The sequence below is a fragment of the Engystomops pustulosus genome, chromosome 3 (genome assembly GCF_040894005.1).
Source record: "Engystomops pustulosus chromosome 3, aEngPut4.maternal, whole genome shotgun sequence".
Lineage (NCBI taxonomy): Eukaryota > Metazoa > Chordata > Amphibia > Anura > Leptodactylidae > Engystomops > Engystomops pustulosus.
Window position 1 is genome coordinate 209,468,066 of NC_092413.1, and position 19,210 is coordinate 209,487,275.

General features: G+C 43.2%; 1 protein-coding gene across 2 annotated transcripts in view; it reads left to right on the forward strand.

The window, feature by feature from the left end:
* The window catches only part of EVA1A (eva-1 homolog A, regulator of programmed cell death), a 267,070-nt gene that overhangs the window by 183,993 nt on the left and 63,867 nt on the right, over window positions 1-19,210 (forward strand). The window lies entirely within an intron of this gene.

Below are 19,210 nucleotides of genomic sequence, written 5' to 3' on the forward strand. Positions count from 1 at the left end.
CACTACTATGCCAGATGAGATGACACTGAGTTATTAAAACAATAAACGTAAAATAAAAATAAACTGGCAGACTGTGCCTAATTCTACTCAAACCCCTAATAAATTTTCCCACTTTGGTGTTTGAGGTGGATATGTGTGTCACTAAGAGCTAAACACAACGGTAGCAAGTCCCCCTGCTAATTCCTCACAATATGGTACTAGCTGCAAATAAAAAAAAAAAAAAGTATAACGTTATTGTAGCCCTAAGAAGGGCTGTTGGGTTCTTTTAGAATCACTCCTGCCTAACAGTAAGCTAATAGAACACCCTAACGCTTTCCCTGACCAGCAGCAGCTCTCTCCCTAGCGGCATCCAGACAGAGAATGATCCGAGCAGCGCGGGCAGCGGCTAGTCTATCCCAGGGTCACCTGATCTGGCCAGCCAACCACTGCTATCTACGTGTTAGGGTACCACGTCATGCTGGGTGGAGTGCAGAGTCTCCTGGCTTGTGATTGGCTCTGTTTCTGGCCGCCAAAAAGCAAAACGGCGGGAGCTGCCATTTTCTCGAGCGGGCGAAATACTCGTCCGAGCAACGAGCAGTTACGAGTACACTAATGCTCGATCGAGCATCAAGCTCGGACGAGTATGTTCGCTCATCTCTATTCCAGATACAAGCAGAAATTTGGATCTTTACCAGTAGCTCACGTTCCCATCTTTTTAGCTGCCTGTAGCTCAGAGAACCACAAACCTATGTTTGTTTGTTTTGTTTTTTTCAAAGATGACATTCTTATGCTTATTGTATTTTGGTACAAAGGTAGGGTGCCTGAAGTGATGCTATTCTTCCAACTCCTCTCGGGCAAGAAAAAAGTGACTTCTTGGCTCATTTGCATATGACTTTGAAGAATTTTTTTTTTTTTTTTTTTTAGCTAATCTGATCTCCAAAAAGTTGTAGGTGGTGAAAGATAATTTTTAAGCAATTATTACTACTTTTATGTCCTTAACATAGCATGCTGTTATCTGCCTTTTCATTTCATATCGTGTTGATGAAACTTGACTTTTGAGGTTCCAGGATGAGTTATGAGAACTAAGCTGCCATTTAGAACAAGTTTTTAAAGAATTGCAATCAGTTCATTTTCAGCTTTGTTAACTTTGGACAGAAGAGTGATGGCTCTCCTACTTCAGACAATGGATTAGCTGTCACCGCTTCACACATCTCGGTGAAATAAATGTGATTTACAAGTATTTCAGAGCTCATTATCCACTTAACCACCATCATTCAGGACAGTCATACTAACCACAACTAATAAGTTTCAGTATCGGGTTGAAACCCTTCACCTCTGCTGCTGACCACTAAACACAAAATTGGGAAAGATTGAACTGGAGGTAACCTGAAACCCCCTACCTCAAAGTAATAGAATGCATACAAATTGTAGCGATTTTAATGTTTGTAAACAAAACATTGGCTGCAGAATATCCGAGATCCCATAGTCAGTTGAGAAGCATCTTCTGGAGGACCCTACATTAGAAAGGCCCTTGATTTCAAATGTTTGTGTGCAATACTTTAGATCACCTGAAGAGGCACTATTTAGTTCAGTGATGGATTTTACAGGTTGAACTTTGACATGGGACCCCCCCCTGAAGCAGAGGTTGGGACCATTGGGCAAAGATATCGGGATTGTGTGGGCTCAGTTTTCAGGTAATCGGGTTACTATGGGCTAGCGGCCTAGTGGTGTTTGGCATCTGAGGAACGCATGATCAATGATTTTAGGTTGACCAGGTACCAACTGATTAGTGAATGAGTACTGTGTGTTTCTTGTTGCTTTCCAAACCATATTGGGTGTAGAAATTTAAACCAAATGTCTGGATTTGCCAAATATCCGATTGGGTAGTGGTGAATAGTAGTAGTAGGTCAGTGCAATGGACCCTTTATGGAAGCAATCCAGTGAGTCGTCTACGGTAGGGTGCATTATGTCTGGTTCTCTGCTTCGAAGGCCTAAAACCCACAAGCGAGTCTGATGCAACCATCTATCACATGTGCTTGCTGGAATTTCCGGCGCTCAGACTAGAACTAAACTCAGCAGGTCAGTTCCAGTCTTAAAATCTTTGGGCCGGACATTCCAGCAAACCCACAATGCGAGTTGGTCTCAGACTCGCTTGTGGTTTTTTGGCCTAAGGAAGATTAATCTCTGGCAATGATCTTGTGGGGTGCTGTACATGCTTATCGGAATTACAGCAGTCAGACCCTTATTGGATGATGGTAACGATTCCGTAGCCGGTATTGAGTAAATGGATCATTACAATTCAATGCTTTCCCTGTAATTGGATACCGAGAGATCAGACAACCTCATTTCAATCTCCTGGATTTTTTTTTTTTTTTTTTTCTTGCTAGAGTTGAGTGAATTTAATATTGGGGGTTAAAGGGCATTTCCATCAGGAAATGAACTGAAATATATTTATAGAGGCAAACAAATTACCTGGAATAAATTGTATCCTCTGCCAGCTTTCAAGCGGAACCATGTTCTGTAAATTGATCCGACTAATCCAAATTACAATACACTGAGACTATTACATTACAGGCGACTCACTTGTTTCCAGTTTGCAGAGAATTGGCCTCTTTAGGTCTTGGTAATGTAATTCAACTGTTGGACCTATGGATGGTGGGAACCCTAGAGAAGGAGAAATGCCAACTCAATTCATGGCAAAGACTATAAATGCTACAAGTATTTTAACACACCCCAGCTGCTGTGGAACCTAATAATTCAGGTTTATGCAGACCCTTGATACTATTTTTATACTTTGGATGGAAAAAAAATTTGTTTATTTTCTGGATCGTTGCAAGTCGGACGCTAAGCTGCAATCCTATATGGTTTCCACCACATCACTTGGGGTAAAGTAGGACTTTTTAAAAAAAAAAAAAATTTTCTACCTGCGGGTGGTAGGAACCCAAGAAAAGGGGAAAATTGCACAGTCAAATCATGGATTGTGTATGCATTAGAGCTATGGATATATACCAGCTCACCTCTTACTCCATCATGCTGAGTAAGGCGCGGACCGCCCCTCTGCAAGGGCAAAAACTGTGCTTTGAAGGTGAATCCATAGTCCGGCTGAGCTTGAAACCCAATAATAATATTTATTGAAGCATAGAAGTAATATATAATATCCACTCCGACAAGCGTATGCTACAATGATTTAAGGACCGATTTACTGTCTGAAACGCGTCGGCCGCATACGCTTGTCGGAATGGATACTATATATTGCTTCTGTTTTAAAAAAAAATCTTTTCATGTTTTGAGCTCGGCTGGACCCTGGATTCTCTTTTACAGCATTGTTTATGTATTACCTTACACCCCCCATATACCCACCTCCTCTGCTTCAGAGCCTCCTGATGTAGTGGCGGCTGCTGCTGAACATCATAGGACAGATGATCAGAACAATTTTTTTTTTTTGTATAATATTTAGGGCTGGGGGAGTGGTTTTGAGAATTGTTAATAATTAGATTTACTCCAGGACCTTGGATATATTTGGAACAATCTTTTTATATCTGTTGCACGGGACTGACAAAACGGGACCCCCAGAACATCATAAAACCCACTGTAGCTGCGAACGCACACTGCAAAGAAAAAGGTACTCTGGTAACTAAAAAACAAAACCTAATATTCAAGTGAATAGAGGTGTACACATGGTTACAGTGGTATGGTGGTAACTGCAGTCTCCTGTTCATTTGGTCAGCTAAAAGGCAATGGGTTTTCCCACTACTTTCCAGGGATCACCCCCCCCCCCCACACACCTACATGGATGTTTAGCAATGATGTCATATTTTACCAATCCCATATGGATCCAATAGAATTTTACAATAAGTTGAGACTGGCTTAGTGTGTCCCTATGACTTTAAGAATGAGATCGGCTAAGGCTTCAGATGAAGACCTCCTGGACCTGGGTGGGGGGATTAGTATTTGGGTGGATACTTGGTTGGACTTTTACATGTGCGCTTGATTGAACAAAACGGTACACACATGGCGCAAATCTGTATGTAGCGGAGTGAATCCTTTATATTAAACAGACAACTTTCAACAATGTCTTCCTATCAGAGGAAAGTCCAAGTCCATATTTCATAAATGAGAGCCACATCTGGTTTCAAAGGACAATTTTTGGCAAACTGAGTGGCTCCGAGAGGTGTCTGCCTTCCCATCTGCTGAGATTTCTGCCACACTTCTCTTGCTGGGCCTTAACATGGGTTTTGACTTTATGTAATAACACATGGAATCCGATACGCAAGGATTTGAAAGCGTACTGGGAAACGGTCCAAGAGTTTCAAAAAGGGTCTACTCATTGTAAAAATAGCTCCACGTATTGACATGGCTGTATATTTTGTGTTTGGGGGAGACGTGGTCTATTGTGTAGATGAAAAGTAGAGTTTTAGTAGATGGAGACATTACACTGATTCTATTCTTAAAGGGACTGTCCTCATATGACCAGCAATTTTTGAGGGGTCAAAACGAAGTGTGGGGTAAATCAATATAGATATTGATTTTCTTTGAAAGCTAAAATAGTTTAAATTTGCCTTTTCATGTAAATTGAGGTGTCCCAGACACCACGCCTCTAGTCAACACTCATTGTAGTGGAGGGGGTTGGTAAGACTCTTTCAAGCACTACAAAGATTTGGCTAATCTGCAAAAGGAGTCTCGACCTATGAGAAGACTAGCAGCCCCCCTAACGTTGCGCTGAAGAGACCAAATCGGGTAAAGAGAGGAAGGAGATGCAAATATGTTTTTCCAATGTCGTAAAAAGGAAAAACCATGCCTATTTCCCTTAATTATGGAAGACTGCCCCAACATGAGTTTAAGGTTTCTCAAGTTTTTTGGATTACCCTGGCTGCAATAATGTAGCTCTTGTCCTAGGACACTTCTTTGCCCGTCCCTAAAATCTTCTTTACATTTGTAGGAAATCCTTTATCAAATACAGATTTGGGAAAGTAAAGGCATATGGGTGATAAATGCCGTCGTGTAGACTGGTCCTTAGATTGTAACTGGTGAACCCTACAAAAAACACTTTTGTGTGACACAGATTTTGGCACCAGCTCTTGTTTTCAGCAACTCATTACTTGCCCACCAGTTGCTTTGAAAAATGGACATGACAGCCGCTGATATCTCAGGGCGTCACGTAGGCTGTAAGGCCGGACGCGGGGAGACAATGGGTCAGTTTATCTAGTGAGTACAATGGCTGCACATTAATCAGTATGGTTTATCGTCTGTATCCTCAGCTTTTCGGAGAGAAAATGCTCCTAAACCTCTTGTGTGAAGTCATCCCAGACCGACACATTGTGCTTTTGCTTCATCGCCATCTAAGTATGAGATAATCGACTGGAGTAACTGGTTTTATGAGGATTATTGGCTTGTTGAACTGTCATCTCATGCTATAAGGTTGGGTTTTGTCATCCAAACTGCAGTGACAGATAATGTTATGTACGTGCCTGGTGTCCTGACGCTCCTTTCATCTCTTTATAATCTGTTTAGGAGAATCGGTCATGTTGAGATTTTCATGCCCCATCCTTTGACATTTCTTAGCTTCCAAAAGTACAGACTAGGCTTGAGGACAAGGATTTTGTCTAGCAAGAAGACCATCAAGGGGTACAGAAAAATAGACAATAGTTGTCAAATTTGGTTAATATCTGAAGACCTGTTTTGAAGGCCTTTTGAATGGATGGACATTGACTTCTCGGAGCCACCTGTATTTGGCTACAATTCAAGTTTTCTTCCTCTTAGAGGGCTAATTTTCTTAACGTTTCTCAGGATTAAGGTGCGGGGGCATTATGTGAGGTGGTTTGAGATGCTGTGCGTTTTGGGTTATTTTGCTTATATTATTAGCAGTCCTATTTTAAACTTTCACAGGGTGATACTTCCTGATTTGACCACTTGTGCTGTCCATGTCTTTTGTATGTTTTTGTTTTTTAATGTTTGAGACTCTTTTGGAGGACTCTGGTCCTTTATGCACCTAATCTCTAGAGCTGATGCTCACGGAAGAAATCACCCACTCCTCCTCCTAACTTTCCCAAGAAGCTTGGTACAGGTACTGATTGTAGGCTGTTAACTTTGTGATTAAGATATGAAAGATCTAATTAGTCATGTGGCATGAACAAGAAACTGAGCAGCAGAGATGCCACATGGTAAAATAACTCCGAGCCTCTCGGTATCAGGTGTCCTTTTGATGATATATACCTTTGTGGTCCATCCCAAACCCCAAAGGTTTCATTAAGGGTCAAGGAGTAATTCCTTTCTAAAGCCACCAGATCTATTTTTGCCCAAGGCTGTGAACAGATCCTCTGCTTGGGAACCTGTTTGGGAGACATTTTACAATTAGCTGCTACTATTTTTAGTGGACCTAACCCTCCAGATGGACAATACTTTGGCTTGCGTCTGCTAATTGGAAGTAGCCTCTCGTTAGCAGAAAGAACAGCTGATAATTCCCAGTCATAGACACCAGGAGAGGCCTTTTGTAATTACAAGGGTCATAACTCCATCCCTTCAAAGCCCAAGGAAGAAAGTGTATAAATTAAAACTTTTTTTTAAACATCCTGGGACATTTTGCAAACTAGAGGATATGGCCATAAATTAAAGGGGCTGTTCAGTTTAAAGGTCTTGGAACGGTGATAGTTTCTTTTAGAATTTCTGGCAAATGTGCAGAATGTCTACATTAAAGTATCTCTCAAAGTTTGGAAAATTTTGCTGCTGAAATATCTTGGCTTTAGTGCCTTCACATTTTATTTTGAGAACTTCAATTCTAGAATGTAATATACTGTTCACAAACTATAGTAGGTTAGGAATAAGTACCTTTTCTCGCTGCTTTTCTCGTAGTTTTTGTAGCCAAGGGAAATGGTTATCAAGCAGAACAGTGGCTTGGTAGGTAACTTCATGCATGTACACGATGGAGGGGGGATGAGTGGGCCATTAAAGGCTGGCAAATTGTGCATAAGTCTTGGACCTAAGGAGAAGTACAGGGTATGGCACAATTCCATCCCAGGCCTAACCTACATATTGCATACATTTAGGAATGTTAATAATTTACTCCTAGACAATCAACAATTACTGTATAATTAAGGTTCTGAATGCACAGAACTGATCCATGATATGATGGTGTCTGTACAGCCGACAGGTGGCAAATATATTTGAGATTTTATGGTTTCTGGCTCATCTTTAGGGAGTTCCAGACAAATGTATAAAGCAGATTAGACCCTGCAGTGGCTGCTATGAAGCTGTGATGCAGGCCTGTAGATGACCTTTAGTGCATAAAAGCTTACAAAATGCTTGGAGAACGCTGGGGAACCATGGGAAAAACTACATGGTCTTGGGTTATGCCACCACTTCACCACTCTTTAAAGGCCTTGGCACATCGCAAACATCCTCATTAACATGACATTGGTGCCGATCACTCAATAATTGATTCAATTCCCAGAACCCCTAGAAAACCACCCTATGACACCTATTTTACATCATTTTGCCAAGACGCGTGTCATCCTATTGACAGAGGATGATCTCTATACAAGCGCTTGGATGGCAAATGCTGAAAGATCTCCGCGCATAAAACCTGTAGATTAGTAAATGCTGTTCCGGAATAGGACAGACACTGCATATTGTGATTCAACTGAAACTTGACATTACGGTTTCACTTTTTAAAGAGATACCCACCAAGGTGCAATATCTTTCGAACCACACAACAGCAGCCAGTATTTGGTATTGGCCTTTGCAAACTTTTTATAATTTCTGTTGAAACCACAATCCTGTAATATATAAATCCATCATTCACAGTCCTGGTGCTACAAAGATCTGTGTATTCCCCCTCACCACCTCTTTCCTGGCCGTGTACAGCTTCCTGGAAGTAGATGAGGTCTGCATTGGACAGAATGTTTGATTTGATGCAAGATGAAGCAAACATACCTAAGTGGTTTTGCTGAAAAAACAATTATATCATTCAGCACCTTGGGAAAGCTGGGTCAGGCTGGATGACATAAACACATTACACACAGAGCTTGTAATTACAAATGGAGGTTAGTCAAGACATGACTAATCAACCTGAGCTGGATGACTCATACACAGCAGCTAGGGGATGGTGCAGCAATTGATTATTCTGCCTTGAGCCATAAACCAGGGATTACATCATCATATGCAGCAGTGAGTAACTCATGTGCTAGAAGAACTGAACCAGACACAGAAGGGAGACTGCTTCATTATCATTTTTTATTATTATTATTTTTTTTTATTCAGCAAAACCACTCGGCTCCGGGAATAACCAAGATATGATCCTGCATCAGTGTAGCTACAGCATTCTCAAGGTATGGAATGGAGGACGGTGAATCCAGCAATCCGGTATAGATGAGGGCAAAATGTAACAATAAAACTGGAGTTTATTTCATCCCTTTAAAAATAGTGAAGAGGTACCATCCTAGAGAAAAACTGATTAAGAACTGCATAGAGTTCAAAATGCGTCAGTTTTTCTCTATGATGGTACCTCCTTTTTTTTTTTTTTTCTCAAATATAAATTTTTATTGACCTTTTCAGTATATACAATGACAAGTCATAGAATTTTCCATTTTATACAAACAATATATTGTATGAACGTCACATTTATGATGGTACCTCTTTTAACTATTTTTAAAAGGATGAAATAAACTCCAGTTTTGTTACATTTTGCCCTTATCTCTACCTGGTTGCTGGATTCACCGTCCTCCATTCCATACCTGCACTGATTCGGCTAAGTTTGTCCAAACACATGGCTACAAGGAATGGGTGAGTTGAGAACTTTATTTTTCCTCATTCTCGAGGTATGTTTGCTTCATAATGCATCAAATCAAATGGTAGATTTCCTTTAAAAGAAAATGGGAGAATCTGCAAAGCTCCTATAAGCAAATCTAACACGAATGTGACATCACTATGGCGCTGGCTATCTTATGTCCATCAGTTTGTGCAGATTGGAACTGTCTGCAGGGGCATAACTAGGAATCGGGGTCCCAAAGCAGACTTCTGAATGAGGCCCCCCTTAAAGAAATAAACCTGTTTTGTTAACTCACAATATAAAGTGAATTACAATAAAACATAGTATATAAATACACCATACATACAACTCCCAACTGTACCACATTCGGTGGTGGCTGGGAGATTGTCCCGAGCTGCTCCACTCTGGCCTCTTCCTGGTTCCATACATAAGAGCTGCAGAGAAGCCGAACCGGGAGGCAGGATCAGCCCCTGCTACTACCTCACATGTTCCTCACATGACTTTCAGACATGAGGTAGCTCTGCCCCTCGGCTGGCCCCGCCCCCTCCCAGAGTTAGTCTGAACCCAGAAAAGAGACTGCAGTGGGGGAACTAAGGGAAGGTAAGTCGGAGGTCAGAGGGAGGACAGGAGGCCACACCCTGAGGCGGCTGGAAGACAGGAGGCCACACCATTGCTGTAGTGGCACCCCTGTCTGTTATAGGACCTCATGCTGAGTACAGGGAATGGTTGCAATTTTTTAAAGGAAGCAAAGACACAAGTACATATACACGTAGATATTGAAAAGTGGCCAAATGCTGAAAGCACAGCAGTGTGGAAAGCTTCGATCCTGGAATATAAATCCATGTTTCACAATCCTGCTGCTACTAACACACCAATATGATTACTACTTCTCTCTCAATGGGCTCCGCTTGACCAAAACGGCTTGCAATCTCCCTGTAAGTAATAAAAGCTTATCTATCTATACTATTAGTTGTCTATGATATAAAATATGTATTCATGAAGAATTAATCTTCGAACATATAGGAAATTCTGGAATATCAGTCACACGGCATAAAAAAGGTTTATAGGACACCTCTGGGTTTTAACTCTCTGCCGGGGAATATTTGCTGAATATTTATTTTTAATCCTTTTACTCTTTGGTAGTTTGAAGGGTCTTTTTAGAATCTCCCCCCCCCCCCCCTTTTTTTTTCTCTGAGCATTTTTGATATGGGGAATGTGTACCACTGGAAAAAAATCTTAGAAATTTGTGTACTTGCCATGAAAGACACTGGCTCAGGTTGCATAGTTTCCACACTCCAAATAATATTCATCTGGGGGATAAAATGGCTTCATGCTACACAAGTTACATGGATTGTACCCATTTTCTGTGGTTCTATATATTCTATGGCCCAAACACATGGCTAGTGAAGGAGTTATTTCCACATGGAGTTTTCAATAGAGATGACCTTAAACCAGGAAAAGTCTACAGGGTCCTGTAGAGATTTGAGAACATGGTTTCCCTGTTTTTGGCCACCATGGCATGCTTATGAAATAACAGCGGACTACTCTAGAAAGATTTTTAAAAATTCTCTGATGGACTCAAGGCCTGACACAATCACTGGGCACTTGAAGTAAGAGATGACCCACTGTGCCACTTCTAGTCTTGTGTGCTTTGTAAGGCCATCCTTTAACTCCCTTACAAGGATCAGCAACATCCCCCTTTGGGCCTAGCTTCTTTTGTGGCAGGAGAAAACCGGGGCCCTAGTGCTTGTCTGTGCTTTGTATCAGGAATGGAGGCCTTGTCCACAGCCTGGCAGGTCTCGAGCAGTGTGTGCAATAAAATAGAGGGAGAGTCTGAAGGTGACGGTTTCTCCCTGGGGCAACCCTGATGTGAAGATGGGGGGGATGGGTGGAGGATAGGGTGCCCTTAGTGATCCCAGTGCCAAGCTGTTTACCACCAAGGGGCAACATTGGTATACATTCAACTTTCAGTCTTTTTATTGTACACTGGCCAACGGCCACAACAGCAGAAAACTTTAGCTGAATAGAGATGACTGGTTGGATCTCGGTCTACAGGAGTACTCTCAGCCTGGTAAAGTGGCTCCAGACTGGAGGAAATGGTTGGCTGCTTCAGCAGCAGGTAGGGGCAAATTGTGGTCTGCCTAGGCCTGGTGTGTCAGGGCAGCATACTACAGATACCTCTGCTTCAAGATATCTCCTGGACTGACTGTTGTAGCAAAAAGACCTCTGCCCTGGACTTTCAACCAACTTTATCCTTTCATTAAATGTTACAACCCATTCTTTTGGTCAACAATGACATATCCCTTCACAGGCAGTATTATCAGCTGCATTACTGTTATCCAGCACCTGAGACCCTCAGTAAGTTGATCAGGCTCCTAACGGAATCAATTGGGCATGGAAAGGGACTGTTTCCCAACACCAGGTTTAACCTTTGCATTGGCAGAGGTGTTGCAGATCTACTGGGTCAATACCCCAGTATAGATCCCAGATTTGTGACAGCTGGTCTATCAAGTCACTGTCAAAGCAAATGACACAAGATTAAAATTTTTCCATGTATGCTACAGCATTATGTAAATGCCTTTATCCAGTATTGGTCATGGAAGTGTATTTTGGCAAGGTATGTCGTGACCACACTAACTAAACACTGCACTGTGTGTAGGAGAAACCATGACCAGGGCAGGGCTGAGCTGAGGGGAAAAGGCGGGGGATAGCTAATCAGCAAAAGGCCTACCTATCATACACTAACTAAATAAAACACCGGCAAAGTTATGTTGGAAAAGTGCTGGTCACAGCTTTATTCAAATCTTGTAACAATCTGTAAAACATAAACTTTATTAAAACATAATAATATATATGCATTTTATTCAACAAACATAACAGTATTATTAAATTAAGTGGTCGAGTACTTGACAACAAAGCTGGATCACTTTTTTAAAATTGAGAAGTTACACCTAAGTTCGGCATCATAACCAACCAACCATAGTTGTAAATACCGCTCAAAATCACGCTCAGCGTGCAAAACCACAACTACCATATCCACAAGCCGCTAACCTCCTGGCGAGTGGCGAGAGCAGAATGTGGCTACCAACCAAACATAACCAAACCAACTGCTGAGGTACAACCCCTCAAGCAGTCTATGACGAACTTTTATTAGAAAAGCCGGACATGACCAAAATCATCACCACCAATTTACCTTCTTACCGGATAACTGTTGCCAAGTACCCGCCCACCTTTACAAAAGCATCCTAATCTCCCTAGCCACCGCCCTAAACATGAGGATCTGAAACTAATTGTATCCCTTCTCCCCGGTGAACGCATAATGCGACCCTGATACACCACATATAACACAACAATTTTGCTCGGCCACCAAAGATGGCTGGCCCTTCCTGTCACCCCTTAAAAACCCCACTAACTCCTCCCTCCAAAATAAACCCACCTATCACATCACCATATACTCCAACCCCCAAGAATCCCACCGCCTTCTCCCCCCCCCCCCCCTCCCCTCCACTCCCGGCACGTGCCGTCATGGCCGCGCTCCGCCTACCTGCGGATGGCTCCATGCTAACATTGTCATCTGCCTTTTGTGTGTATTATGGATAAGACTGACTTGTGTATTCTGTCTAAAGAGCATCCTGTATGGCTGGTTCTCCAGGACAAATGTATATTTTTTGCAAAAACCTCAGTCTTTTCAAACTTGCCCTGCTTTAGATGAATCATTGGGAGTTACAGCCAGTCATCCAGCTTGTCACAGGGCAGTAAGGTGGATGTCCTCAGCTTTTTCATGTTTTCTATTTTTAGAAAGGTGCATAGTCCCAATGCAGGAGCAGTAAGACCTTTTGTTAGAGCACCACAACCATGAGCCCTTAAATATATATATTTTTTTTGGTTAAAATTGTCCATATTCGGCTTGATTAAACATCCCTTTTTTTTTTTTTTAGGCCTAATTATTGCAAACTAGTGCTCACTCCACTTGATTTGGTGTGGAGCTGCGGTTCCCCAACACGGCTTCTATAAAGTGGATGGTGCATTCTGCTACTAGATCTGTCGGCTATATAGATTTCATCACCTATGTCTGACCCCCACTGATCATATGTATTGATGACCTTCCCTCAGAATAGGTCACATCAAAGTTGCCTGGGACCCAAGGAAACCCCTTTTAACATTCTGGTAAACAATGTTAAAACACAACCAGAGACCTCACATCAATCAATATTTGCTCCGCATAGTATTTATAATTCATCACTATAATCAGATAAAAGTACATTAGTGAACTTGCATTACCTTTTCAAGTTTTGAAATAATATATTGGGATGTCGGAGAAAGTTGAAGTCTGCTCAGCTGCTGAGAGCAGGATGACCTAATACTTCTAATACTACTACTACTGGCAGGAGAAGGCAATTTTTCTTGGACGATATTATTACCACCTCTCCGGGACTGTTCATATTGGCCTCCATGAGTTGGAGGTTATCGTGGCCCATGTCAGCAGTTTTGACTACTCTGTTGACCACTTGCTTGTTGTCCTGTATTTTTATTATACAACGCGTGTAAAATATACATTTGTGGTGGAAAACTTGTAGGGAAACTTCAAAATTGTGAATAAAAGTAGGTGCCCCTTCTTTAACTTATGACCTGTTTTAGGGACAAGATTACTTGGGCCCTAAAACTAGCATCCACCAGATCTTCTCATAAAACATTATTGTCCAATGATGGGTTTCTAGCTACCTCCATTAGAGGTCAGTAGAAGGTGATGTCCTGTATAATGTAGGTCATGTCTAGAAACCCCCGTTTTTCTATATACCTCAAAGAAATGTGGCATAATTTGTAGTTGCCTAATAACTCCATCCAGGTGTTTTCTGTTACTGTGTATCGAAGGCCACTGAATGGAACCCCCGCTACAGGGAGAAATGAAACTGTTGGAAGGTGGTCCCGTTTGACCAGGCAATCTCTTTTCCTGAAGGAAATAAAGTATTATGCTTCATCTTCCCTGAAGGGGAGTGTCTTACACAAAACTCATGTAGCTGCTCTCCAGTGGATAGAATGGAAGTAATAACTGAAGTTGTGTCCTACATGAGACTGCCTTACCGGGCAACACGGAGTTGTTTTAGGCTTAGTTCAGGCTCCTTCAGGGCAAACATTATAGACAGTATTTTATTTTCAGATTTCCAGTACCTGTTGAGCTATATTGCCACTGATGCAGATTTCTTCAACCAAAATTGCCTTGTACCCCCAATAAATTGGTTGGTGTATGATCGCTGGGAGCCTGAGATCAGATGAGCAAACGGAGGTGGTGAAACAAGCATATCACCTTTTGGCTTTGGGATACTCCTAAGAGGTGGTGTTTAAGTGCTTCTGGTAGTATTTACTCTTTAACCCCTTCTACAGGGATATGGACTTTGCTGTCACTGGGGAACCACTTTCACAGAAAATTCAAGTGGGTCAAGGATGTGAAAACCTTTTGGCAAAGAGTAGTCATGAGTAAGGTATGGTCAAGGCAGTACACGAGACTTAAGAGCAAGGTAGGCAAAATAGATTTGTAGTTGGGATTATCCTTTTGTCATTACAGGTGTATAGGAATTGGACCCTGAAACTTTAGCTAAAGTCAGGGACCCTTGAGAAGTCTGCTGAGACTGGGAGGGAAAAATCTACTGACCGAGAAAAGGAAAGCAGTACATGGCTGTATTTATAGTGTTGGCCTTTAGTTGTTTCTGGAAACCAATAGTGACCCATGTGCATGGGTGATGACCTAGACACTGGGTAGGCGCCGGTCCCGCTCCTTGGTGTCAGATGACTGTGTGACATGCCTGTGGTCGTCTGGCAGGCTGACGTTGTGTACAGTGAGTCATTGCAGACACTATTATGGATAATGGAGCTTTTGAAAGCAACGTATCTATCCTACAGGCAGAATTCATAAAGCATCTTCATTGCTGTCAGGCCCCGGCGACACTGGATTCAATAAACTATAAAAGCTGATGGAATGTTAATGAGGACATTTGGCAAGAGGGGATAACTTGGCTATACTTTATGGAAGAAAAACCACTTATTTACCCATGAAAACCCATGGAATGGGGAAATGCTAGGGATCAGTGATGTCACTGGGCCACCTCCTGCAACCAATTTTGTAGTAAATTTACTATAGTGTCTATAGTGAGCGGTTAGCACAAAGTAGGAGCCCAAAAGACCTGTTAGTGTCAACATACACTATTGGACTAATGTGCTGCAAGTGTTTTGAGGGTGATCCTTCACACTGCTCCACAGCCCTTCTTTGTTCCAAGTGAATTGTATAGCCAACGACTCAATGCTGAGGTAGAGCAAATAACTATAAAGTTTGGCTGGGAGCCCTGGAGTATTGTCAAATTTACAGCTGTTCAAATGTTTCAGGCCTGGCACTGGACCTACTCATGAGCCACCAGGTATAGTCCACAAATATTATTTGCCACAAGCCAGCACAAGAACACTCCAAGCATCCTAGTGAATGGCGATGGATGGATGGAGTGCACGTACAGTATGTCATTTTTCTATGACTTCTCCTTGTATTGCTATAATATATAACTAGATAATTGGACTGCCATCCCTTACAATGCGTTTGTTACATATGGTGGCCAGATTTCAGAGACCAATGTTATTGTAGTGTCTCCATAGCATTGCCAACCTGATGGCCGATGGCCAAATTAGTTTGCGCATCTCTACTTTCCCTTTGTAGAAGATACAAGTATATTGAGGCCTATAGTGGCCTTCAGGAGGCTGCAGCTAAGACGTGCTCCCTGTTATCCCTTCTGTCGTTGCAGTCACAACTTGCCAAAGGATTTTTTTGCATGTAGAAGCATCTATCAAGGTGCAGGATGCCTTGTTGGCCACAGCGGAAGCATCTCTTCTAGTGAGCCTGAAACCTCCAGGCAATGGCAGGATCTCATTACTGCGTAGCGACGTGTGAGATGTCCCAGACATTAAAAGATTAATCGTTAACTTGGGAAATAGACTTCTGCCTACCACATACCGCACAATACTGTCAGCACGAGGTGGGGAATGCCGTCTGGGAGCAATGCTGCTAATGGGAATAGGCCGCCCTGGCTCGGCACTCATAAAACTTACAGTGATGGGTCTAAGAAAGCAGAATAATGCAGAACAATGGCCAACATGTGAGAATCCTGGTCCTGCGCTTGTGGGTCTGGATGTATTATACATTTAGTCCTTACTGGATTTGCTTATTACAGCCCCTCCCCACGGACACAAACCTTTTTGCTACCTTCCTATTTTCTGTAGCTGGGCAGTTTTTCCTTTATAGAATAGAACATGATGAGCAGAGTCTTCTCGTTCAATGGAGAAATGGTTCTCGCAACATTTTAACCTCCTCACATATCCACAATGTTACTTCTCGAGGTCTGGGAGCCTTACTGATCAAATCAAATACGCCACACAGGACCACCATTTTCTTGAACGGTTGGGCATGTGTCCTGCTTCTAAATTAAAGGGGTTTTGCCACAAAGAAAGTTGGGCACTATCCTGTGGACAGGGCTTTACTTGCTGAAACCCACCACCTATCAGCAATCTGATTCCCCCCCCCCCCCTAGAGAATGAGAACAGGGGTTTGATGTACCCCCGTTGCACCCCAAGATGACTGGAGGACAACTCCTTTAACGTTTTTTAGGACTGCTGGAGCTGGCTGTGGGTTATACGTGGATATATTTGGCTGTGAAGAATGTAAGTTGTCCCATGAAAGGTGTGTAGCACCTATATAATTTGTGGGTGTAGGACCATCTTTTTATAATAAGTGGTCCTGGCAGTCAAAGGATTCTAAGAGCAATACAAAGGAGCTTCCCTTGGATAAGACAGCATGGTAACTATATGTACCAAATGCATAGCGATAAGTATGCAGAGATCTTATCCATGTTCTGAGAAGGGGTAGTAGCTAGACAACCCAGGTAGGATGTGTGCTTCTGATAGCTTCACTACAAAACATTTTTAAATATGGATGAGCCAACCTGTTCAAGGTTGGGATTGCCCGGACCCAAACACTCAGACACTGGGTAACTATCGTGGGCATGACCCATCAAATGCCATCCGTGCCATTTTAGAGTAAAAACCTGTCACCGATGCCAGCACTAATTGCAGGCGTTGAGCTGAACCCAATCTTTCTGAAGTCGGGAACCCTCATCCCTAATTTTAAACCATAAAAAAATAGCATCTTCTAGATAAAACTTATTGGACCATGATTAAAAGGGACCTGTCACACAGATTTAAATCTGTCCATCTGTTCAAGGGATATGGTCCCTGGAAATTTTTATTTTTACAATTTCAGAATAGCCAAAGGGGAGGTAACTAGAGATGAGCGAACATGCTCGTCCGAGCTTGATGCTCGGTCGAGCATTAGGGTACTCGAAACTGCTCGTTACTCGGACGAATACTTCGCCCGCTCGAGAAAATGGCAGCTCCCGCCGTTTTGCTTTTTGGCGGCCAGAAACAGAGCCAATCACAAGCCAGGAGACTCTGCACTCCACCCAGCATGACGTGGTACCCTTACACGTCGATAGCAGTGGTTGGCTGGCCAGATCAGGTGACCCTGGGATAGACTAGCCGCTGGCCGCGCTGCTCGGATCATTCTGTCTCTGGATGCCGCTAGGGAGAGAGCTGCTGCTGCTCAGGGAAAGCGTTAGGGTGTTCTATTAGCTTACTGTTAGGCAGGAGTGATTCTCAAAGAACCCAACAGCCCTTCTTAGGGCTACAATAACGTTCTACTTTTTTTATTTTAATTTGCATATTTTACCATTTTGTGAGGAATTAGCAGGGGGACTTGCTACCGTTGTGTTTAGCTCTTAGTGGCACACATATCCATAGCAAAGACCGAAGTGGGAAAATTCAGTAGGGGTTGGATTTCTATTAGGCAATAACTCAGTGTCATCTCATCTGGCATAGTACTGTGCTTCCTTTGATACTTGGCTAGAAAATAGCCATAGGAGAATACAAACAGCTTCTTGAAGCCTACAGTAGCGTTCTATATATTTGATTTCTGGTTGATCTGCTGGTGGCTGTAGTTTCTGCAGTGCATGTACTTGCCAATTCTGAGCAATTTGTAGTGAGACTTGCGACCGCTGTGTTCTGCGCTTAGTGGCGCACATATCCATAGCAAAGGCCGAAGTGGCAAAATTCAGTAGGGGTTGGATTTCTATTAGGCAATAACTCAGTGTCATCTCATCTGGCATAGTACTGTGCTTCCTTTGATACTTGGCTAGAAAATAGCCATAGCAATAGGATAGCATTGTTTGGTTTTAAAAACTCAAAAAAAAACAAAAAACACAAAAAAAAAAAAAAAAAAAACACAAAAAAAAACAAAAAAAAGTAAAAAAAAAAAAATAAAGTCATAACTCTCATTTTAAAAATGTTTAACCCGAGGGCTAGGGGTAGAGGACGAGGGCGGGGACGTGGGCGTCCAACTACTGCAGGGGTCAGAGGCCGTGGTCCTGGGCGGGGTGAGACACCACCTGCTGATGAGGGAGCAGGGGAACGCCGCAGAGCTACACTCCCTAGGTTCATGTCTGAAGTTACTGGGACTCGTGGTAGAGCACTGTTGAGGCCAGAACAGTGCGAACAGGTGATGTCGTGGATTGCTGACAATGCTTCGAGCAATTTGTCCACCACCAGTCAGTCTTCCACGCAGTCCACCCATGTCACCGAAATCGCCACTCCTCCAGCTCCTGCACCTCAGCCTCCTCCCCCCCAGTCTGCCCCCTCCCAGGAAAATTTGGCATTTGAACCGGCATACTCTGAGGAACTGTTTTCTGGACCCTTCCCACAGTCACAAACCACTTGTCCGGTTGCTGCTGAGCAATTTTCCGATGCCCAGGTTTTCCACCAGTCACAGTCTGTGGGTGATGATGACCTTCTTGACGTAGTGGAAGTGTGTAAAGAGGTGTCCGACGATGAGGAGACACGGTTGTCAGACAGTGGGGAAGTTGTTGTCAGGGCAGGAAGTCCGAGGGGGGAGCAGACTGAGGGATCGGAGGATGATGAGGTGACAGACCCAAGCTGGGTTGAGAGGCCGGGTGAACACAGTGCTTCTGAGACGGAGGGGAGTCCTCGACCTGAACAGGTTGGAAGAGGCAGTGGTGGGGCCAGACGGAGAGGCAGGGCCAGAGCTGGTGCATCAGCGCCACTGTCAACTAGTGAAGCTCCCGTGGTGAGGGCTCTTGCGGCGAGGGCTAGATCTTCAGAAGTGTGGAGGTTCTTTAAGGAAACACCGGATGACCGACGGACTGTGGTGTGCAACATTTGCCAAACCAGGCTCAGCAGGGGTTCCACCACTACTAGCTTAACTACCACCAGTATGCGCAGGCATATGAATGCTAAGCACCCCACTCAGTGGCAACAAGCCCGTTCACCTCCGGCCGTGCACACCACTGCTCCTTCCCCTGTGTCAGCTGCTAGTCAGCCCCCTGCCCAGGACCCTGGCACAAAAACCCCATCGTCGCCTCC